This window comes from Hemibagrus wyckioides, linkage group LG07, assembly GCF_019097595.1.
Source record: "Hemibagrus wyckioides isolate EC202008001 linkage group LG07, SWU_Hwy_1.0, whole genome shotgun sequence".
Taxonomy (NCBI): Eukaryota; Metazoa; Chordata; class Actinopteri; order Siluriformes; family Bagridae; genus Hemibagrus; species Hemibagrus wyckioides.
Genome location: NC_080716.1, coordinates 23,841,138 through 23,865,949, shown reverse-complemented (window position 1 = coordinate 23,865,949; position 24,812 = coordinate 23,841,138). Strand labels below are relative to the sequence as shown.

At 42.9% G+C, this 24,812-nt stretch overlaps 4 non-coding genes and 2 pseudogenes across 4 annotated transcripts; 5 read left to right on the top strand and 1 right to left on the bottom strand.

Moving 5' to 3' along the window:
* Nucleotides 1-5,826: 5,826 nt before the first annotated feature.
* Nucleotides 5,827-6,023, top strand: LOC131356940 (small nucleolar RNA U3; annotated as a pseudogene).
* Nucleotides 6,024-6,571: 548 nt separating this feature from the next.
* On the top strand, nucleotides 6,572-6,785 carry LOC131357045 (small nucleolar RNA U3). Its single transcript, XR_009205236.1, has one exon. It is a non-coding gene; the product is annotated as a small nucleolar RNA U3 (small nucleolar RNA).
* A 227-nt stretch (nucleotides 6,786-7,012) lies between these two features.
* LOC131356960 (small nucleolar RNA U3) lies at nucleotides 7,013-7,176 on the top strand (annotated as a pseudogene).
* An 843-nt stretch (nucleotides 7,177-8,019) lies between these two features.
* Nucleotides 8,020-8,232, bottom strand: LOC131356889 (small nucleolar RNA U3). The gene has a single exon (XR_009205134.1). It is a non-coding gene; the product is annotated as a small nucleolar RNA U3 (small nucleolar RNA).
* Nucleotides 8,233-8,681: 449 nt separating this feature from the next.
* On the top strand, nucleotides 8,682-8,895 carry LOC131356891 (small nucleolar RNA U3). Its single transcript, XR_009205136.1, has one exon. It is a non-coding gene; the product is annotated as a small nucleolar RNA U3 (small nucleolar RNA).
* A 785-nt stretch (nucleotides 8,896-9,680) lies between these two features.
* Nucleotides 9,681-9,897, top strand: LOC131356923 (small nucleolar RNA U3). Its single transcript, XR_009205167.1, has one exon. It is a non-coding gene; the product is annotated as a small nucleolar RNA U3 (small nucleolar RNA).
* Nucleotides 9,898-24,812: the final 14,915 nt, after the last annotated feature.

The window sequence follows — 24,812 nt, the reverse complement described above, 5'->3', positions numbered from 1 at the left end:
CAGCACGCAAGACTGTAACCAACAGCACATGTATGGTGTGCCATAACCGCCTGCATAGCCCCCTGCTTGTGATGCCCACGAGGGGAATCCAAGAATGTGCTAATCCCCCATATAATGAAAGCTATTTGTGCCCTGCAGTATGTCTGCTGGGCTCTGTAGCCAGAACTCACGGTGCAGACTGGATGCGTAAATTAAGTTCCTCCTGCACTTTTCATCCCGTTGCCACACAGGCTACTGATAGTATACGCGTACGTTCTCATCCTCTTGAAATGTTTCCACTGTGCGTCCGTTCTAGAGGTACGGAATATGTAGGGGATCTACCAAAAGCATCGTGTGATAAAATAATGGAGGCAGCACACCCTATAGTTAATGTAATGCCAACCTGTAATGTGTCAGAGTACGGCTGTGAACCCGATATGGTGGTCCAACTGAAGATCCCAAGCCTGCGTCTGGGAACATTACCCGTTGCAGACATCTTTTGGTATTGTGGAGGTACGGAAGTCCTACAAATTCTACCCAGATTATGGCATGGGCTATGTGCCCCAGTGGTACTGGAAGGACGACTCTCGGTAATCGCCCTTAATGACTCATACCTCGCATGCATGTTTGAACCTGCACATTTACGCCGCCCCAAGCGTGAACTCACAAATACAGTAGCTAGAAGCATTTTTACCCGTACTGGTCTTCCAGGCTCATATCGAAAAAAGTACTTACAGGTCACAAACTCCTCAATACTCCCAAAATGGGGTCCGGACACGAATATTTATATAAATTGGGAAGGGATACCAGTTGGAGTTCCTAGCGAACATTTAGCCCTCCGAAGAGGCTCGTCTACAGCTTGGAACATCTTGCTTCCAGCAGTACAGGTACATCGGAACACGGCATGGGTTAATTACATTTGGTATAACCAGCAACGGTTTATTAATCATACCATTGAGGCATTAAAATTGGTATCAGAACAGCTCCATGCAACGACCCTTATGACTGTACAGAATCGCTTTGCCATAGACATGATGCGCGGACCCGATCAGGGAGTATGTGACATGATAGGATCTGATTGTTGTACCATTATTCCATTGCATACGGGCCCTGCAGGCCCACTGGACACGCTGCTATCACAGATGAAGGCGGCTCGGGACGAAATGGTCTCTAATAATGCTTCCTCAGACCCAGACTGGCTTGACTGGCTGTTTTCCTCTGATTGGTTGGCCGGACTCACGCGCATCGGGACAACCATTTTAATAGTGTTATTGGTAGTTGCTCTCATCGCTTGTTGTGGAATACCATGTTTACGTGCCCTGTTGGACAAGATTGTGCACTCTCTTTTCGGACAATATATGCAGCTCTACATGCAGGACATGAGCGACCCCGTCTTTATGGGCACAGCGGAGGACAATGGAGAAGATGGAAAACAAAGGCAGGAGGCTGATTGTCCCCTGCTGGAGAATATGTATATACCATCGCCCTAACCGAACATCTCTTCCGTGCGGGCAACTGAAACTTGATTCACGAGGGCAAGGCTATTTGGAATGGCAGAATCTCCAGTGTGTGGCCTGCTGTAATATGATGGCGGCCTTAGAAGCCCTGCATGAGTCTCGGGATCCACAGGCACGGTGGAAGGTCTTCCACGCATGTTGTACGGACCCGGAGTGGACCGTCAGCATGGAAGCGGCACGTCCCATCGAGCGGCTGCTCACACAGGCCGACTTCTACTATGAGGAAGATAAGTGGTTGGTCGAGAAGTACTCGACACGTTGTGAACTTCCCTGCAACCTGTCTCTAATCGTGGACACATATTTGCTTCGGCGTCCCATATCTTTGGCTTCTGTGTACGGGAGTCTCCGGGCGCATGGATTCCTCATCACGCGTAATGTTGTCCAGTCTACTATGGTGCAAGTAGTGACTGTGCATTTCTGTGGCTACTTTCTGTGGACCTCGCATTCCAAAGGACAACGCAGACGCTTGGACAACCTCAAGCCCATGCCTCACTTCTTTTATGCATGGAAGGATAAAGACTCGGAAGTGGTGGCCTGCAAAGGACTAGGTACTGGCATGAAAATGCACACCGACATTTGGGATGCGCTGCGGGCACGCTCGCGCATACGCGCGCCCTTGCCAAAGTGGATTTCGGCGTTATACAAACACCATTATTGGTGGTGGAACTGATCGGTGACAGCGTAAGTGCTGACTGGACCTGATGAATTGTGTGTTCTCTGTGTGCAAAATGTCATGAATGTATGTCTGTATGTGTGCGGTGATCCTGGCGAAACAGGCTGTCGCGCAAACGACAAATTGCGGGCAGAGTGGGAATTTTCCCTTATAAATGGCTCTTGAGGGTTTTTCGCCCACTCCTGGTTCACCTTGAGAAGAAGCATAGTGAGTATATAGGGGGAGTGATGTGGGGTATATGGATTATATGGATTATATAGAAAAACAAAAAGAATGTATTGCATACATCGGGTATAGTAAGAAAATTAGACAGAATAATATAATGTGGAAAAGGACAATAGAATAGGGGTTAACTAGGTGGAGGATGTTAGAACAGTGATATAAAAGCGTACTTGATGCGTTAGAAATACAGAAAAGAATCTAATAATGTGGAACTTAGAATTTTCATGGTCATAGATGTTTCTGATGTCTACTTGACAGTTTTGATGTCTACCCGACATAGATAGTGTCCACGTGACACATTGGACCGTGTAGTGATGAGCTACCTGGTGAAGTGCTGGGAACCTCTCCCGGGGGCTCCATCGTACCCTCTACGGCACGCAAAGTGCCTGGGTCAGAAGAAATTGTGCCTCATCTAAAAGGACATTGTGCATGAATACCATGTGTGAAGTGTCGCAAGAAGATGATGTACATACTATGGGGGATAAGAACACAGAGTAGTGGAACTAAGACATGTACAAGCTGATTGTGAGACTCAAGAGTCTCAAAGGGGGGAGTGATGTCGGAGAAAATATAATATACCCAGCTTTGAATTATATACCTAGCCTTAAAAGTAGCTTAAGTGCTAATGTACTCAATGCTCTAAGCTCTGACTTGGCAATATTCTGCCTAAAGAGTAGTGTGTATCTATTAAGAATAATTTAGCCATTTATTACGTAGTAAGTAGTTAACTCTGATTAAAAATAGCTATAATAATCAGATATAGCCTCATAGTCTTCATAATAAACATGCAGAATTATTAATGGCAGCATGCTAGCGTAATAACCACACTGGGACTGAAGGAACAGAAAAAGAGGAGAGATTTATTGAAACATTAGGAGTTACAACTCAGTCAGCCAGCCTTTCCAATGGGATCAGTGGGACCGGAGGGTCAGTTGGAGAAGACGGAATCTCGGGATCCTGAGGAGAAGTTGGAGAGTAATCAGTGGGAGAAGTTGGGGGCGAATAGTCAGGAGAAGACTGAGGAATATCATGAACACTGTAAGGCATAGGCACAAATTCAGGAGAAAGTTGGGGAATGTCAGGGGAATTAGGAAATGAAGAAGAGTCAGAGGAAGAATCATTAGAGGAAATCTCAACAGGGAAATCCTCAGTCTGGACGCCTTGAGAGGTGGTGCGTGTCCAATGCCAGTAGAAGGTCTGAGTAGACTGATCACAGGTTGTGGGGTGAAATTGGGTGCTCTGATCAAGACAGACGGTATCTCTCACGATATGGTGAGCGAGGTAAGGAGACTCAGGAATAGAGGATTCAGATAGGTGCTCCAGGAAACCAGTAAGTTCAATGGCCAAACAGGATAGCTGATACTGGCGATAGCGTCGCAGAGCACCCCTGGGACTTCTCCGGAAGATAGCGCGGCGGGCTGACTGAGCTAGGAAAAAAATAATGGGAAATGAGTGAAGATGAGTGAAGTGCATATTGTATGACTATGTAGTCAGCAAAAGAGAGCGTGTACTAAGGCAGGAGGAAGGCGCCTATAAGTAAGTGCCAATTTTTATAAAAATGGTTGACTTAGCCTAAAAATAAGGGGAACTGGTGAGGAGGAAAATTGACGTCATCGAGGGGAGGATGGTATCAATTTAGGGGCGGTATCGGGACAAATGAGAAAATAATGGGAACTGGGAAAACGTATGTAAACTAAGGAAGGAGGGACTAAAGTAGCCATACACTGAATATAATGGGAAATTGCTGGAAATATTTAAATTAGAGAAAAGGAGGTGCCCCGGGGCACCTGGGGTATAAGTAGAGGGGACTTTTTCGGGGTTTTTGAGACCAGCTGCTCTCTTCAGATATGCATGTTGTTGACTGCATGACTGAATAAAGAAACCTGCTTCTTCTCATCTGTTGACCGAGATCTCTTTTATTTCGGCTAAGTTTTATAGATTGTGGAGGTTATTGGGAAAGCTAAGAGTAATAGATACAAACAAAATTCCACCCTGTGATATGTCCACTCGGAGGGGGCTCTGAGTTCCGACAGACCCCTGTCAGCTGTCTAACTATAGACCGATATCAAACCTGCCCTTTATCTCCAAGATCCTAGAAAAGGCAGTAGCACAGCAGTTATGTTCATATCTGCATAGAAATAACATTTATGAAATGTATCAGTCAGGATTTAGGCCTCATCATAGCACAGAGACAGCAGTGGTTAAAGTGGTAAATGACTTGTTACTGGTTTCTGATCAGGGTTGTGTCTCCATACTGGTGCTACTTGATCTTAGTGCAGCTTTTGACACCATTGACCACACTATTCTCCTTGATAGGCTAGAACATGTTGTTGGTGTTAAAGAACAGCCCTCTCCTGGCTCAGGTCTTATTTGACTGACCATTATCAGTTTGTATATCTAGATCAGGGGTGTCCAATCTTATCCGCAAAGGGCCGGCGTGGGTGCTGGTTTTTACTCCAACCAAGCAGAAGCCACACCTGAGTCCACTGAAAGCCAAGATCAGTTGATTAGCCAGTTGGAATCAGGTGTAGCTTCTGCTTGGTTGGAATGAAAGCCTGCACCCACACCGGCCCTTTGCGGATAAGATTGGACACCCCTGATCTAGATGGTGACATCTCTATGCATACCACGATTATGTTCGGTGTTCCACCCAGGAGACAGCTGTGGACAGAGCCACTTGGGGATTTTCACACCGTCACAGATCTGCCATTACATCTGTCACCTTGTGACAGCAAGGAACTAGTGTCTATAATGACCTCAGAAACTACAGACCTAATAGTTCCTCATGGGCCATTGATTGCTGTTGTATTAAGGACATTAATCAGTTACAGTTACATTATTTACTGTTTAGGGTGTCCCAAATGAGGATGGGTTCCCTTCTGAGCCTGGTTCGTCTCAAGGCTTCTTTCTCATATCTTCCCATGGAGTTTTTCCTTGCCAACGTCGCCACAGGCTTGCTCATTAGGGATAAAACAGTTTCATAATTTAATTTAATGATTTATTTTTATTTCCAGTTTGTTTGTTTGTTTATTTATTCCTTTCTCTGTTTATCTTCCTTTGTAAAGCTGCTTTGAGACAACATGCATTGTAAAAGGCACTATACAAATAAAATGAACTGAATTTAATAAAGAAAACATCAGAAAAAAAAAACACACTAAAATAATTTACATAAAAACTAAAACCACCTCCAACTCAAAACAACCACGTATACTGACTGCACATGATCAATAAACTTAGGCTCAAAACATAAACAAGGCAACTAAAACTTTTAGTTTTTCTTTTAACTGGATTATACTAATCACTCAGATCATGTACTCTTTCTCTTATGCTTCATAAGAAACAGAGAACATTCATCACTGACTCAAGCCTATGAAACCGTTAGCTTGAATCTGTGTGTTAGTTGAAGTGATCGACTGTCTGAGGAAGTGAAAAGTTAAGACTATACTTTCAGGGATCATTTCTATAGTGACTGATGAGAAAATGTGATTTGAAAGTGTTACATCTCCCTAATCCCAATGAAGAGCTGTGATGTACTCTTCTGAACATGACTCACGTTTAAGTTAATGAGTCTCTCGTGTTTGTGTCATTGATTTTTATAGAACATGAGAGGAAGAGTACATGATTAGAGAGATCATTAAGTTGAAAAAATAAAAAATTTATGAAGCAGTGTTTCTCGGGTTTTCTGCTTTATATATGGAGAATAACACAGCAGGAGTTTATGAGGTGATGTGTAAATTTTGTTTCCTTTTAACAGCAGCTAAAAATATCCATGTTTTGAAAGTATCTTCGACACTCATCTTCTTATGAATCTTTACTTCTGCTTAAATTACTGTGACTGATTTCTATAGAGCACACAATAAAATGGGAACTTGTGTATGTACGTGTGTAAATTCATGCATTAGTATTTACAAATTAGTCTGTTTCCGTATATATTTATAGTTTTTTTTTAATCCAAAATGTCATTTTATAGTTATTTTTACAGTGTTCAAATTCACCTTTAATGAGTTTTTTGTGCCTCTGTGTGTTTTGTTTGTTGTTAAAAGATAAAGTATTTTCTGCTTTCATTTTAAATGACTTCAAGGTGTTCTTTTCAAAGTGCTCTATGTGAAGAGAAACATCTACCGTCTTCAGGATCTGTGTGTTAGTTGAAGTGATCGACTGTCTGAGGAAGTGTAAAGTTAAGACTGTACTTTCAGGGATCATTTCTATAGTGACTGACTAGGAAATGTGGTTTGAAAGTGATATGTCTCCCTAATCACGATGAAGAGCTGTGATGTATTCTTCTGAGTGTGAATCAGATTCAAGCTACTGATTTCTATCACAGGCTTGAGTCATTGATGAAAGTTCTCTGTTTCTTATGAAGCATGAGAGGGAGAGTACATGATCAGAGTGATTAGTGTAATTAGGTTTCATGATCCTGGTTTTTTGCTGGTTATGTATTTGGTTTATTAAAGGTTTTAACATTGTGTTTTTATCAGTTATTTTTGTAGAGTTATTTTTCTTTTCTTTTTTTCAAAGATAAAGGTTGTTTTTTTTAACTAGCTTAAAAATAGCTTTTTCTCTGTAGTGTTTTTCTGTGTATGTATTTTAGTTAAAGTGCTTAAATGCCTGGAGAAATGTAAGGACTCAACTTTCAGAAATCATTTCTCTAATAACTGATTAGGAAGGGGTGTGATGTATTCTTCTGAGCATGCATTTTAGCTAATGGTTTCTGTCATGGGCTTGAGTCATTGATGAATGTTCTCTGTTTCTTATTAAATGTGAGAGGAAGAGTACATGATCAGAGTGATTAGTGTCACTGAGATAAAAGAGACATTAAATTTTTCAAGTGAACATTTTGTGTTTTCTCAGGTAGTGTTTTGTTTCATTTCATGTGTGGTTCTTTTTTTGTGTTTTTTAAGGATGACTATTTTATTTATTTTGAATTAATTTTTTTTTTTTTTGCTGTTTTTTTCAGTGTGTGTGTGTTAGTTGAAATCATTGACTGCTGGAGAAAATGAAATGTAAGGACTATACTTTCATGGATCATTTCTATAGTAGCTGATTAAGAAATTATTTATAATCAGTATTGGGGAGTAACTAGTTACATGTAACAGCGTTACATAATTTAATTACAAAAAAATGGAGCTGTAATTCATTACAGTTACTGAGAAAATATATGTAATTAAATTACAGTTACTTATGAAAATGTTAAAGATTCCAAATAGAGTTACATCTGAACGTTTTCTTTAAAAAAAACTAGGATATGTTAAATAATATTAATTTGTTGCTAGTATTTGTTAAAGCGGTGCTATTCTGATGATTTTGATTGGTTCTCTGGTTTGAATTTGCAGCGAGTCTGCCAATTATATTAATCCACATTGCTGCTGAAAGCTTGAGGCTACTACACTGTCTGAGACATTTCATCTTCCCAGACAATCAAACACTTCAGCTATCACAAATATATAACAGAAAATATCAGAAAAAAACAAGACTAAAATTATATAAATAAAAAAATAACTTCATCCCTTAAGTACACACAGAAACCAACAAAATCTCAAACTCACAACAACCACATAAAATTAAAGATAAAATTAAGGCTTAACAAAAACATAATAACTTTAGCTCTCTTTTAACTCACTAATACTAATCACTCTGATCATGTACTCTTCCTCTCATGCTTTAGAAGAAACAGAGAACATTCATCAATGACTCAAGCCTGTGATAATATCATTAACTTGTATCTGATTCACACTCAGAAGAATACATCACACCTCTTCATCATGATTAGGGAGATGTATCACTTTCAAATCACATTTCCTAGTCAGTCATTATAGAAATGATTCCTGAAAGTATAGTCTTAACTTTTCACTTCCTCAGACAGTCAATCACTTCAACTAACACACAGATCCTGAAGACGGTAGATGTAAAAATACTTTATCTGTTAAATATGTGAGCTATAAAATGACGTGTTTGATGTTTCTTAAAAATATATACCATAGATTTATACAGAAACAGACTAAATTGAGTGGACTTTAGTACAAAGCAGGAGAGGATTCACCATCCCCTCACTATCAGTGGGACCCCAGTGGAGAGAGTGGACAGTTTCCAGTACATAGGTGTTCAAATCACGCAGGATTAAACATGTAATTTTATAGCTTACATATTTAAAAGATAAAATAATTTTTGTTTTTATTTTAAATGACTCCAAGGTGTTCTTTTCAAAGTGCTCTATGTGAAGAGAAACATCTACCGTCTTCAGGATCTGTGTGTTAGTTGAAGTGATCGACTGTCTGAGGAAGTGCAAAGTTAGGACTATATTTTCAGGGATCATTTTTATAATGATTGACTAGGAGATGTGATTTGAAAGTGATACGGTTCCCTGATCACGATGAAGAACTGTGATGTATTCTTCTGAGTGTGAATCAGATTCAAGCTACTGATTTCTATCACAGGCTTGAGTCGTTGATGAACATTCTCTGTTTCTTATGAAACATGGTTGGAAGGGTACATGATCTGAGTGATTAGTGTAATACAGTTGAAAGAGGGGTCTAACTTTTCAATTGTGTGTTTATTTTTTTTATTCAGAAGGTTTATTCTGATAAATTTGTTTGTTTTTCTTTTGAGCTTTATTGTTCTTAAAGGACAAGGTGTTTAATTTATCCTTATGTTGTTTACAATGCTATATTGATTGACTATGGTTATGGATGACGTTACTCAAAGTAAAAAAAAAAAAAAAACAAGCTTAAAAGATTTACAAATGATGAACTCATACGATGTTTACGCCATAATCTTAAATAGGCCAAACCCACAAAGCAAAATTCATGGATCTTTGTTTTACCTCAGTGACACTAATCACTCTGATCATGTACTCTTTCTATCATGTTTCATAAAAGTCAGTGACTCAAACACGAGAGACTCATTATCTTAAACCTGAGTGAGGCTCAGAAGGGTACATCACAGCTCTTCCCAATAAGTTACTATAGAAATAATACCTGAAAGTATAGCCCTTATATTTCTTCAGGCAATTAAACACTTCAATGAAAATATATACAAAGAAAAAAACAAAAAAAAAACTATTGGGATACTTCAGGAAAAAATGATTCTATTAGATAATGTATGAACAAACATTTCATCTTCTCAGACAATCGAACACTTCAACTAACACAGATATATAATAGAGAAAATGTCAGAAAAAAGCAAGACTAAAATAATATGTAAAATAATAATACTTTATCTTTTAACAAAAAATAAAACAAAAACACACACACAGAAGCACAAAAAAATCATGAGAAGTGAATTTAAACAGTCTGAAAACACTCCCACTCTAGATCATTTCTATAGTGACTGACTAGGAAACGTGATTTTTAAGTGATACGTCTCCCTAATCACGATGAAGAGCTGTGATGTATTCTTCTGCGTGTGAATCAGATTCAAGTTAATGATTTTTATCACAGGCTTGAGTTATTGATGAATGTTCTCTGTTTCTTATGAAGCATGAGAAGAAGAGTACATGATCTGAGTGATTAGTGTCATCCAGTTGAAAGAAAGCTATAGATTTTCATTTATTTTATAGGTAGAGAGTTTATTCTCCTTTTAAGGAACAAAGCTTTTAATTTAACCTTATGCTTATTAAAAAACTTTATTGATTGAGTATGGCTATGGATGATGTGACTCAAAGTAAAAAAAATATCCTAAAAAAGTATTAAAAAAAACAAGCTTAAAAGAATCATAAATGAAAGCAGAAATTATCTTATCTTTTAAATATGTAAGCTATAAAAATTACATGTTTGAGGTTTTTAAAAAATATACACCATAGATTTATACAGAAACAGACTAATTTGTAAATACAAATTAAAATAATTTAGGCAGAAATATTCATAAGATAATGAGTATCAAAGTTCAAACACTTTCAAAACACAGATATTTGTAGCTGCTGTTAGAAAGTAACAAAATTTACACATCACCTGATAAACTCCTGCTGTATTATTCTCCAAATTATATAATATAAAGCAGAAAAATGAGAAAAACTGCTTCTTTTATTTTTTATTTTTTCAACTTAATGATCTCTCTAATTATTTAAGTTATCTCATTAACTTAAACCTGAGTCATGTTCAGAAGAGTACATCACAGCTCTTCATTGGGATTAGGGAGATGTAACACTTTCAAATCACATTTTCTCATCAGGTACTATAGAAAAGATACCTGAAAATACGGTCTCCATTTCCTCAGGCAGCCAAGCACCTCAACTAACATACTACATATAATAGAGAAAATGTCAACATTAAAATAAAGAATTTCACTTTCATTTTAAATGACTTCAAGGTGTTCTTTTCAAAGTGCTCTATGTGAAGAGAAACATCTACCGTCTTCAGGAAAACCACTGTAGAAAAGCACACACCATCTATATGCAGCAGCAATAACTTCATGAACTTTTTCAATAAAAAAGTTGACACTATCAGGTAAAATATCCAGGATATTAAATTAAAACCAAATTATTTGATAGATAACTCATATAAATATTTCTCATCAGAGCTTCGAATGCTTTACTCCACTTCAAGAGCCTGATCTAATTTCACTAATTTCCTCTTCAAAACTTTCAACCTGCATACTAGATCCTTTACCCACGTCTTTCCTTAAACAGATATTACCATTAATTAATCATTAATCAAGGGAAGAATTAATCATTCTAAAAATCATTAATTCTTCCCTAAGCACTGGCTATGTGCCTAAATCTTTTAAGCTAGCAATTATCAAACCACTGATTAAAAAACTTGACCTTGACCTGTCGGAGAAAATATAATATACCCAGCTTTGAATTATATACCTAGCCTTAAAAGTAGCTTAAGTGCTAATGTACTCAATGCTCTAAGCTCTGACTTGGCAATATTCTGCCTAAAGAGTAGTGTGTATCTATTAAGAATAATTTAGCCATTTATTACGTAGTAAGTAGTTAACTCTGATTAAAAATAGCTATAATAATCAGATATAGCCTCATAGTCTTCATAATAAACATGCAGAATTATTAATGGCAGCATGCTAGTGTAATAACCACACTGGGACTGAAGGAACAGAAAAAGAGGAGAGATTTATTGAAACATTAGGAGTTACAATTCAGTCAGCCAGCCTATCCAATGGGATCAGTGGGACCGGAGGGTCAGTTGGAGAAGACGGAATCTCGGGATCCTGAGGAGAAGTTGGAGAGTAATCAGTGGGAGAAGTTGGGGCGAATAGTCAGGAGAAGACTGAGGAATATCATGAACACTGTAAGGCATAGGCACAAATTCAGGAGAAAGTTGGGGAATGTCAGGGGAATTAGGAAATGAAGAAGAGTCAGAGGAAGAATCATTAGAGGAAATCTCAACAGGGAAATCCTCAGTCTGGACGCCTTGAGAGGTGGTGCGTGTCCAATGCCAGTAGAAGGTCTGAGTAGACTGATCACAGGTTGTGGGGTGAAATTGGGTGCTCTGATCAAGACAGACGGTATCTTTCACGATATGGTGAGCGAGGTAAGGAGACTCAGGAATAGAGGATTCAGATAGGTGCTCCAGGAAACCAGTAAGTTCAATGGCCAAACAGGATAGCTGATACTGGCGATAGCGTCGCAGAGCACCCCTGGGACTTCTCCGGAAGATAGCGCGGCGGGCTGACTGAGCTAGGAAAAAAATAATGGGAAATGAGTGAAGATGAGTGAAGTGCATATTGTATGACTATGTAGTCAGCAAAAGAGAGCGTGTACTAAGGCAGGAGGAACACAGTGTGGGAAGTAGGCCAGGTCACTGTGACATGACAGTGATAGGCACAATAGCATTGGAATACTAGCAACCAACAGTGATGAAAAGAGAAAAGGATATGAGGCAGCTTAATGGCACAGCTTAGTTTAAAATTAGTAAAACAAAACTTAGATCAAGTAGGTAGAGAGAAAAGTCATCATGACATAGAGGAAGAGAGCAAGGTACTTACACATTGTTGTGGAGGGCAACGCGCGAGGTCAGGATGAGCCGAGGAAGCACCTTTAAGAGGTGATGGTCAAATGAAGTCAATAAGGAAGTGGCGCCTATAAGTAAGCGCCAATTTTTATAAAAATGGTTGACTTAGCCTAAAAATAAGGGGAACTGGTGAGGAGGAAAATTGACGTCATCGAGGGGAGGATGGTATCAATTTAGGGGCGGTATCGGGACAAATGCGAAAATAATGGGAACTGGGAAAACGTATGTAAACTAAGGAAGGAGGGACTAAAGTAGCCATACACTGAATATAATGGGAAATTGCTGGAAATATTTAAATTAGAGAAAAGGAGGCGCCCCGGGGCGCCTGGGGTATAAGTAGAGGGGACTTTTTTGGGGTTTTTGAGACCAGCTGCTCTCTTCAGATATGCATGTTGTTGACTGCATGACTGAATAAAGAAACCTGCTTCTTCTCATCTGTTGACCGAGATCTCTTTTATTTCGGCTAAGTTTTATAGATTGTGGAGGTTATTGGGAAAGCTAAGAGTAATAGATACAAACAAAATTCCACCCTGTGATATGTCCACTCGGAGGGGGCTCTGAGTTCCGACATATTTATTGGTGCCGAAACCCGGGAGACTTGCGTGGGAAGGCTGACGTGAGTCCGAAAACCTGAGCTAGGACCGCAACTACTACGGGCTGCAGATTGCCGGCATCAAAACAGAAAGGTAAGCAGACACCTGTTATATTCAAAGTCTGTGTTAAATCTATATCTGTAGCCTGAGTAGAGTGGCCCTGGGAAGGGTGAAGGCAGTTGGCCTCACGCCAAGAATTAGAGGGTGGTGAAGACAGATGAGAACGAGCGGAGAGGTGTTTTTGTTTTTTGGGCTTATGAAGTGTTAAGGTTTTATAAGTGAATAAGTGTGTGCAAGAAAATTCCTGTGGGCTAAAGCAGGTGGCACAAGTGAAGGAAAAATTCCTGCCGGTTGAGGCAGGTGGAGTATGAGAAAATTCCTGCGCAGGTGGAATATTTGTCCCTAGATACCGCTGTTGTATATGGAAAACAGGTCTGCATGGTAGGGATGTCGGTGAGCCACTGCGGAGAACAGTATAGTTAGTTTTCAGGAACGCAGGGTTGGACCTGAGGAAAATGTGTTAAAGTGTTAATGTGATATGTTAGTGTGAAATGAGGTGATGTGCCGTTGTTGAGAATGTGTTGTTAAGAAAGGAAGGATTGCTGCTGGCAGCAGGTGTGTGTGTTTAGGAATTGGGTTAGGAAAAATAGAAGCGTGAGTTGGAGTAGTGGCATGGAGGGATAGGTGATTAACGGTACTGTTATATAGATCTGCTAGTATAAATACTATTGTAAGCAGAAGCTGTAAAAAGGAAAGAGAGGAGGGGTAAGTAACCCAGCAGACACACACTCACAGAAGCAGCACAAATATAGACACACACACACACACACACACACACACATAGACACAGGGGAAAGCCCTTACACAGAAGGAGAGTTGAGTTGAGAAAAAAAAAAGTTGAAAGTAAAAAGGGTAGAGAGAATAGCAGTGAGCGCGGTGTATGGCAGATTTGGCAATAGAAACAAAGGGACTGAGAACACATTTTTGGGACGAAAGAACTTATAAAGACAGAGACGGGGTTGAAAGGAGACAGACAGAACAGCAGATTTGTGATAAACTGTGGGCATTGACGGCGTTTGATAGGTTGACCGCATTGCGTCACCAGTTTCCTGAAATAAATTGGGTAGAACAACTTAAGAAACTCTGGAGACCTCGTGTTTTGGGCCCAATATTGCGTGCGTTACTGGCAGCTCCTGAACCCCGAGAGGCCGAGGTAGTGATTTCAGTGTATGATTTCATTAATGATCCATACGGGGAGGAAGAAGAGCCCGTGGTAGAAGTGTTTGGAGCTAGACCAATACAGAGCAATTATTGTTCGGGGCTAAAGGTCATTATTACAATTGAACCCAGGATAGTACTGTGGGAGAGAGGTCTGGGAACAGCACTTTTGATTGATAAAATAAATATATTTGAAGAACAATCCAGGAAAAACCCAGTAAGGGCAAGTGTGACTGTAAGAAAAATCTATGCGAGGGTGACCTGGACACCTCTAAATAGTAACTTGGGTCATAGAAGTGAAGCCCATAGGGCCAGACAAGGGTGTGTCATGAGTAGAGAGGAGACACCAACCACACCCGTAGGGGTGATTATACTAAGGCACAGGGAAGCAGAGAAAGAAATTAAAAAGTATATGAAAAAATGGAGTGACCGGACACGTGGGGAGTTGTAGTGGCCACTAGAAGGCACATTTAATAATGAAAGGTGTGAAAAGATGAAGGAAAGACTAGAGTGCTGGGGAGAAATAAAAAAAGAAAGTAGGGACAAGACTGACAGAAAGAAGGAAATTGTGGATTGGTTCCAGGTGGAAGGGGAACGGCAGAGAGCACTTATGAATGAAAAGAGAGAAAGAGCTACAGCCCCACCAGCAGAGGAGCTTGTGGAGCAGGAGAAGCCACCCCCATACAGAGAAGTGCCCCCAGCACGAACAGCAGGAATCTATCCCGTCCTATTAAAAGAAGGACAACCACAGACAGTGAGACTGGAGATAATGGAAGGACAGTTTGAAGGCAAAGTAATATATACACAGAATGAAGATGAAAGAGGAAGAGAGAATGCAGCAGCCATGCAGTTCTCGAAACGAGAGCAGGAGCAGACCCATTTTAGGCCAGAGGGATCCGAAAAGGACGGACGTCTGGAAGGAAGTAAGGAAAGTCTGGCGTGGGATCCAGCGTCATATAGAAGAACGGGGACAGGAGCGGACATGTGGAGAGAGTATCAGATGAATCTAGAAAAGGGAAAATACAAAGGAAAAATGGAGTGGTTAGGATTGGAAGACAAGACAAGCACGCCCGCACCCAGAGATACCTGGACAAGAGGCCCGCCATCGAGAGCGAATAGCGAAGAGAGCGAGTCTCTACAGAGGGACAACCCGGGTGAATGGGAAAATGATGATGAAACAACAAGTGCTACTGCCCCAGAGGAAGGAGGTGATGAAGTGGAAATCATGCAGAAGGAGGGGTTCTACCCCACACCTCAAAAAGGAAAGCAGGGCGAGTACAGAGAGGAGGAAGTAATCGAAACGGAAATGGAAGAAGAAGAGTATCACATAACAGGGAAAGTGAAACTAACCCCAACAACAAAAGGGAAAAGAGATGGCGGATTCCGTGAAATAAGTGAACGGATGGAGAGAATGGAAGAAAGAATGAAAGACAGTCGCTTAACAATGGAAGAGCTGAGGGGGCAGACACAAGCACACATAGAAGAAGAACTGGAAGATACAAGGAAGAAACTGGAAAAGATGGAAATAGATGCGTCAAAGGATAAAGTCCTGCGTGGCCAAATAATGCAGAAGGTGCATGGATTAGAGCACTCACAAGGGGAGTTGTCTGCGATAAGTCAGATAAAAATGAAGAAAAATGAAAGCGAACTGGCCCACCTCAAGAAAGAAATAAAAGAAGCACGCTGTAATCTGGAACAAAAGGTGGAGGAAGCCAGGCAGACGTTGAGAGAACTGCAAGACCAGGTGAGAGGAGAAGAAAAAGGAAGGACAAGGAAAGCAATACTCCCTTTGACTATGGAATTAAGGTCTGCACGGAAACAAGGAGCAGGGGAAGGACCCCCAGAAAACAAGGAAGAGCAGCAGGTGGAGGCATCCCAGATGCCAGTAATAATAAAAGGAAACGATGTGGCTTATGTCCCATGGTCATTCATGGACCTGACGGGATTAATTGGCAGACTGCCAAGTGTTTGTGAAGGAGCTCAAAAATGGATCACACGGTTTGAAGAGCAGACAATGGGACAGGTGCTGGCACTGGGAGATGTCAAAGCAATATTGTCTCAGTCACTGGGGAAGGCCAAGATGATTGAAATTTTTCACAATGTGGACCTAAGAAGAGAAGCAGAGGGGCAGAAATATGATCCAAGCCCATTTGGGACTCACCGTAATCAAATCTGGAAGGCCCTGCGGAGTGCATACCCAACACGGGCTGATCCAGGAAGAGTGGAAAAGATCAAATTGGAAGAGAATGAGAGTGTAGCGGAATTTGTATTAAAACTACAGAAGGCATGGAGAGAAGAGATGGGAGGAGCATGGGATGAAACAGCAGCAAGCCAAACCCTGTTTCGTATGATGGTAAAGAAGGCTCTTCCAGTGGAAGTCCAGGACCAACTGGACACAGTAGTGGGACTGGCTGCAATGGCGTGGCCCACCTTCGAGGCTAATGTAATACATTATGTGGAGCTGCACAGGCGGAGAGAAAGAGAAGCAAGGAAAGCAGCTGAAAGCCTGGTGATGCAGCTCCACAAGGCTCAACTGAGTGAGTTAGCCCGCAACAAACAGGAAAACATGGAAAAGAAAAAGGAGAAGAAAAATGTAGCAAAGCAGGCAGCGGTGCTGGTGGCACAGCCAGCAGCACCCCTAGCGGCTCAGCCTGCACCTTCAGTGCCACAGCCAGCAGCCATGGCGCAAACTACGCCAGTGATTCCCTCGCAACAACTGCAGCCTGCTTACTATGCACCTCCACCGCTGGTAATGTACCCCCAAGTTCAACAATACCCACCCCAGAATCGAGGATGGGCTCAGGGACGGGGACGTGGTCGTGGAGGAGGAGCATTTCAGCAACCTTTGAGAGGAAGAACTCCAATGAACCAAGGAGGAAGAGGATGTTGGGTATGTCAAGATCCCAGTCACCTGAAACGAGACTGCCCATATGCCTATCAGCAGGAAATGGCGCCTCCGAGGGGAGGTGCACAGCAAAATCAAGGATGGCAAGGTCCAGGAAATTGGAGGGGACCCTGGATGGGGCCTAATCAACAGCCCCAAGGAATGAACTCGGGAATAGGCCCCATGGGGCCACCCCCGGGAAGTATGTGAGGAGGCCCAGAGAAGCTAGAGGGGGAGCTGGTGCAGTACACCACCTCTCTGCACCCCGCTCAAGAACCCACTGTCTCAGTGATAGTGGGTAGACAAATTCGTTCATCATTTTTAATTGACACAGGTGCAACATTTACAAGCCTAGGCAAAGAAGGCTCAAAGCTCCCCCTCTCCAGTAAAGCAGTGAAAACAGTAGGCTTCTCAGGGAAAACACAGACTTTACGCTTTACTGAGCCTCAAGAGCTGAACATACAAGGAGTGACAGTGCAGGCACCATTACTGTTCTCCCCAGAAACTCCAGCAAATCTACTTGGAAGAGATGTGCTCTGTAAGTTAGGAGCTAAGATACATTGCGGAGAAAGAGGAGTATGGGTAGAACTCCCAGAGCATTTAGTTCAGCAGTATGTCATGATGGAGACGAAACTTGAACTAAGTACAATGGACAAGGTATATTGGTTGGAAATAAATGACATGTACAATGGAATAAGGGATCTGTACACACAGTGGAAGTCCTGGCTGATCAAAATGAGACCAGACTGTCAAGAAAGCAGAGAACCATGGCACTGCACAATGATGTATGATGAAGAAGGACAAAATGAAGAATACGAGGCCATGTGGGACGAACGAATTGAAAAAACACAATACACTCTGAAGACTATAAATGTAATTGTAGGACCACAAGGGGTAGCTGCATCAGTTCAACTGCCGTCACAACTCGAGCAGTGGTACCAGGTTCCTGATGCTGCTCCTCATGTCTCCCTGCTGGTTGGGCAAGGTTTTGAATCAAAAGAATTAGGATCAATGGTGAGGGAGGCAAGTCAGAGGATGCAGTGGAAACAGATAGGACAGGGAGTCAGTGTGTCCTCAGATAGAAAGTTCCTTAAAATAGAGCAGATAGCAATAGATGAGGTAAGGCCACAGACTGTACTAATAAGCAGAGCAGAGAATTTGAGGATAGAGAAGAACAAGATGAAACAATTGCCCCAATGGGCTAAAGAGCAGGAGATCACAGAGAAAGAAAGGGAGGAAGCACTAGCACAAATACCTGACCAGCTATGGACCAAACATCAAACAGATGTCGGACTGGTAAAGTCGGCAGGTTTAGTTAAGATACAGCTTAAACCAGGAGCACGATTGCCATATCAGAACCAGTATCCCTTGTCAAAAGAAGCAATAGTAGGGATAAAACCAACGATTGAGGGTCTGACGCAAGCAGGAGTTTTGGTCCTAACAAAAAGTCAGTGCAACACCCCCATCTTTCCGGTCAGAAAACCAAACTCAGACAAATGGAGACTAGTCCATGACCTACGACCAGTAAATCGGGTGGTGATAGCGGAAAATCCTGTAGTTCCAGATCCACACACCCTTTTGTCTAACATTCCAGAAGGAACAAAATGGTACACAGTAATTGATCTGTGCTCAGCATTCTTTAGTGTTCCATTACATCCAGATTCACAGTTCCTGTTTGCTTTTACCTATGGGGGACAACAGTATACATACACCAGACTGCCACAAGGCTATTGTGAAAGCCCATCAGTTTTTAACCAAGTTCTAGCCCGAGATTTGACTAATTTGGATGTGTCCAGCACAATATTGCAATATGTGGATGATCTGCTGATTTGCAGTCAAGCCAAAGAGCAATGCGTACAAGATTCAGTGCAAGTCTTAAAAACTCTGGCCCTAAACGGGCATAAAGTAAGTAAAGAAAAGTTGCAATTTTGCCAGCAAAAGGTAGAATACTTAGGGAGAGTGCTCGAAGGCACCACACGAAAAATCTCACCAGAACATGTAGAAGCAATCCGAAAAGCTCCCAGACCTCAAACTGTCCAGCAGATGCTATCCTTCTTGGGATTGGCGGGTTTTAGCAGACCGTGGATTTGTGATTTCGCAATGAAAACGCAACCACTTAGGGATATTGTGAAAGCAGCAGACCAAACAAAGTCTAGTGCCACGCTAACATGGACAGAGGAAGCAAAAGCAGCATTTGATATGCTAAAGACTGCATTGTCATCTGCACCTGCATTGGCATGTCCAGACTACGGTAAACCATTCTATTTGTATGTGTCTGAAAGAAAAGGGTTTGCCTCAGCAGTGTTAGCACAGGAACAAGAAGGCATGGGGAAAAGACCAGTAGCGTACTTTAGCACGGCACTCGATAGTGTGGAGAAGGGCATGCCACCATGCTATCGAGGATTAGCAGCTGCGGCATTTGCCTATCAAAAGGCATCATCAATCACAATGGGGCATCCAGTGACCCTGTACACATCCCATGCCTTGCATGCACTGCTGACTAGTCAAAAATTTGTGATAACCAATGCTCGAAAAACAGGGTATGATGTCATTCTGTCAGCTCCTGAACTAACAATTGAGAAATGCCGCACAATAAACCTTGCAGATAGGCTGGGGCTCCCAGAAGACGGAGCCCCACATGAGTGCGCTGAAGTGACAGAAAAATACCTAAAAGCTAGATCAGACTTAGAAGCACAACCACTGCCTGGTGCTCAATGTATCCTCTTTGTGGATGGATCATGCTATCGTAGTAATGAGGGAAACAAAGCTGGCTATTCAGTAGTCCAATATGATAACCAAGAAGGAGTATTTAACACAGCAGTGACTGTGGCAGTGCCACAACCCTGCTCTGCCCAATTGGCAGAAATAAAAGCACTAACAGCAGCCTGCAAACTGGGGGCAGGCAAAACATGTACAATATACACTGATTCGGCCTATGCTTATGGAGTGTGCCACGTGTTTGGACCAATCTGGGCACAAAGAGGTTTCCAGAGGGCAGATGGATCAGCCATTGTACATGGGCCGGCGATTTCAGAGCTGTTAGGGGCAATGATGCTCCCTAAAGAATTGGCAATCGGAAAATGTAGAGCTCATAAGTCAGATGGAGAATGGGTTAGCAGAGGAAATGCAGTAGCTGACGAGGCAGCTAAAAAGGCAGCAGTAGGTGAAACAAGTGTTATGGTAATGATGCAAACAGGAGAGCCAGATGATGAAGGGCAGATGCAGGTCACAATGGCTGATGTCAGGGCTTTCCAAGAGTCTGCATCAGCAGAGGAGAGAGAATTATGGAAGAAACGGGGAGCGGTATTAGATCCCCAGTCTAGGACATGGAGAAGTTGTGATGGAGTGTTTGTGGCCCCACTAAGTTTTCTTCCAATGCTGATCAAAGAAGCACACGGAATAGATCATTGTAATCGCAGGAAAATTATTGAAACAATTCGAGAGAACTGGTGGTCTCCATACTTAGCGAGTATGGTGGACAAATTCCTGCGATCGTGTGAACTTTGTGCAGTACGCAATGTCAGAAAACATTTCACGGCACCCATCAGCCACATACCGGAACCCATGGGACCATTTAGACACTTAGTAATAGACTTTGTGGATATGGGAACTACAGAAAGAAAGGAAGGAAAGAGGTATATTTTGGTAGTGATAGATCGGTTCAGCCGATGGGTAGAGGCGCAGGCTACGGCCAGAAATGACGCCAAGACAGTGGTCAAGTTCCTGTGCAGGGAAGTGATCCCCCGCTTTGGCATCCCAGATCAGCTGAGCTCAGACAATGGTCCGCATTTTGTGAACGAAGTAATGAAAGCTATGGCAGAGGCCTTATGCCTGAAACACCGTCTAGGTTGCGTGTATCACCCACAATCTCAGGGGATTGTAGAAAGAGCTAATGGAGTGCTGAAAGAGAAGATAGCTAAGATCTGTGCGAGCAGAAAGCTAAATTGGGTACAAGCATTGCCGTTAGCACTGATGAAAATGCGTTCGCAAACCAACCGGAACACTCACTTGACACCACATGAAATGCTCACAGGACGGCCAATGCCAGTAGCCTTCATTCGGGGGCCTTACAAGGGCCCATCGCTGGAACAGCTAGAGGGCGAAATGTCAAGCTATGTAAGACACCTAACCCAAATACATAGAACTCTGTATTCACAGGTCTGCGAAGCCACGCATGGTGTGAGGGTAGAGAAGGAGGAGCTTCGTCAGGTGGAGCCAGGAGACCACGTGTATATCAAAGTGTTCAAAAGAAAGCATTGGAGCCAACCAAGGAGAGAGGGACCATTCAAGGTAGTATTGGCAACGCCAACGGCGGTCAAGGTTGAAGGAAGAGAACATTGGTATCATTTGAATCATTGTTGTAGAGCGGCAGGGAAAGGACCAAAGTGGAAAGACTCGCGCCCAAAACTGGTGCAGCTCGCTCACTCGGGGGAAGACACTGACCCAGAAGATGTAGAACATCCAGAAGCACCAGCATACAATACACGGGGCAAAGGAAAGAAAGCACAGCAGAAGGCGGAGTCCCAGACCATAGAGTCAGGTCCAATTGCTAAGAAGCAAACGGGAGAGCCCCTGAGTTCACCAATTCTCGACTTCGAACCTATAGTGCACCAATTCTTAAGGGAGCCTGAAACGATAGAAGATTTCTCAGGCGAGCCCAGACCAGGTCCATCAGGGCATAAACCGTCCCAAGCATTTGATGCATCAGATTTAACAACACTGAATTTAGCAGATATAGCCCAGGACAGTACAGAAGAGTCAGAATGAAGATCCTGGTAGCAGGCCGCGAACAAACGCTGAAACTGCGCCACTGCGCTATAGTGGTAGTACTAATTAGTGTATACCTGGGGATAGTTTGGATGCTCGCGGCAGTTGGTCACACAACTACGATGTCGGTAAATATGACACTGATAAACGTAACTCAGACAAAACTAGGTAATGAATCACGCCCCACACTGACCCACGGGACACGACAGCACTCTGAAAAACAGGATAATTCACGGTACAGAAGAAACGTAGGGTATGGTGAGGCATCCATTGGAGGCCGTACAGTGTATCGAGGACAACAGCGCACACTGGATCTTACAAAAGAGAAAGCTCAGACCGCGGTTCAGGATCATCTGAAATGTGCAGTAGGACTGATAGGACATGCTTTAAAGGCAAACGCGATACCGAAAAATGAAGGGGTGTTCGTCATGTACTCCTTTGAGTACATGGGGCCCGATCCACCAATAAATGTGGATCCTACTGAATGGGCGGAGAATAATTCGGCGATAAATTATACAGTGACAGCTGAGGTACGTATTAAGTCACCCCATAGTCGTCACAATGCAAGCAGTCCAACAAGCAGTGTAATTATAGCAGGAAAACCAAAAGAGGCATACTGCAGAGTGATTCACCCGCTCTGGTATTACAGTATCTTTGGGAACGCTACCTCTAAACGTAATCTTCAGAGACCCGTCCTGCTAGAAGACTACAAGGCTCGTGTGTTTGTGCCCACAGGGCACCCCTACACAGAAATCCGCCAGGCAGGGATTGACTTTGGGGTAAAGATTCCTAAAACTGTAGCACTGGGTCACTGTGTGATTTGACTGTAGGAACACTTCACCAGAACATGCAAGACGCAATGGCTTACGTTCGCATCACGAAAATCACGCAGTATAACAGTACAAACAGCGCTGAATCTCCACAGAACCTGTACCGCCAATGGCTACATGATGCAGCACGCAAGACTGTAACCAACAGCACATGTATGGTGTGCCATAACCGCCTGCATAGCCCCCTGCTTGTGATGCCCACGAGGGGAATCCAAGAATGTGCTAATCCCCCATATAATGAAAGCTATTTGTGCCCTGCAGTATGTCTGCTGGGCTCTGTAGCCAGAACTCACGGTGCAGACTGGATGCGTAAATTAAGTTCCTCCTGCACTTTTCATCCCGTTGCCACACAGGCTACTGATAGTATACGCGTACGTTCTCATCCTCTTGAAATGTTTCCACTGTGCGTCCGTTCTAGAGGTACGGAATATGTAGGGGATCTACCACACCATCGTGTGATAAAATAATGGAGGCAGCACACCCTATAGTTAATGTAATGCCAACCTGTAATGTGTCAGAGTACGGCTGTGAACCCGATATGGTGGTCCAACTGAAGATCCCAAGCCTGCGTCTGGGAACATTACCCGTTGCAGACATCTTTTGGTATTGTGGAGGTACGGAAGTCCTACAAATTCTACCCAGATTATGGCATGGGCTATGTGCCCCAGTGGTACTGGAAGGACGACTCTCGGTAATCGCCCTTAATGACTCATACCTCGCATCCATGTTTGAACCTGCACATTTACGCCGCCCCAAGCGTGAACTCACAAATACAGTAGCTAGAAGCATTTTTACCCGTACTGGTCTTCCAGGCTCATATCGAAAAAAGTACTTACAGGTCACAAACTCCTCAATACTCCCAAAATGGGGTCCGGACACGAATATTTATATAAATTGGGAAGGGATACCAGTTGGAGTTCCTAGCGAACATTTAGCCCTCCGAAGAGGCTCGTCTACAGCTTGGAACATCTTGCTTCCAGCAGTACAGGTACATCGGAACACGGCATGGGTTAATTACATTTGGTATAACCAGCAACGGTTTATTAATCATACCATTGAGGCATTAAAATTGGTATCAGAACAGCTCCATGCAACGACCCTTATGACTGTACAGAATCGCTTTGCCATAGACATGATGCGCGGACCCGATCAGGGAGTATGTGACATGATAGGATCTGATTGTTGTACCATTATTCCATTGCATACGGGCCCTGCAGGCCCACTGGACACGCTGCTATCACAGATGAAGGCGGCTCGGGACGAAATGGTCTCTAATAATGCTTCCTCAGACCCAGACTGGCTTGACTGGCTGTTTTCCTCTGATTGGTTGGCCGGACTCACGCGCATCGGGACAACCATTTTAATAGTGTTATTGGTAGTTGCTCTCATCGCTTGTTGTGGAATACCATGTTTACGTGCCCTGTTGGACAAGATTGTGCACTCTCTTTTCGGACAATATATGCAGCTCTACATGCAGGACATGAGCGACCCCGTCTTTATGGGCACAGCGGAGGACAATGGAGAAGATGGAAAACAAAGGCAGGAGGCTGATTGTCCCCTGCTGGAGAATATGTATATACCATCGCCCTAACCGAACATCTCTTCCGTGCGGGCAACTGAAACTTGATTCACGAGGGCAAGGCTATTTGGAATGGCAGAATCTCCAGTGTGTGGCCTGCTGTAATATGATGGCGGCCTTAGAAGCCCTGCATGAGTCTCGGGATCCACAGGCACGGTGGAAGGTCTTCCACGCATGTTGTACGGACCCGGAGTGGACCGTCAGCATGGAAGCGGCACGTCCCATCGAGCGGCTGCTCACACAGGCCGACTTCTACTATGAGGAAGATAAGTGGTTGGTCGAGAAGTACTCGACACGTTGTGAACTTCCCTGCAACCTGTCTCTAATCGTGGACACATATTTGCTTCGGCGTCCCATATCTTTGGCTTCTGTGTACGGGAGTCTCCGGGCGCATGGATTCCTCATCACGCGTAATGTTGTCCAGTCTACTATGGTGCAAGTAGTGACTGTGCATTTCTGTGGCTACTTTCTGTGGACCTCGCATTCCAAAGGACAACGCAGACGCTTGGACAACCTCAAGCCCATGCCTCACTTCTTTTATGCATGGAAGGATAAAGACTCGGAAGTGGTGGCCTGCAAAGG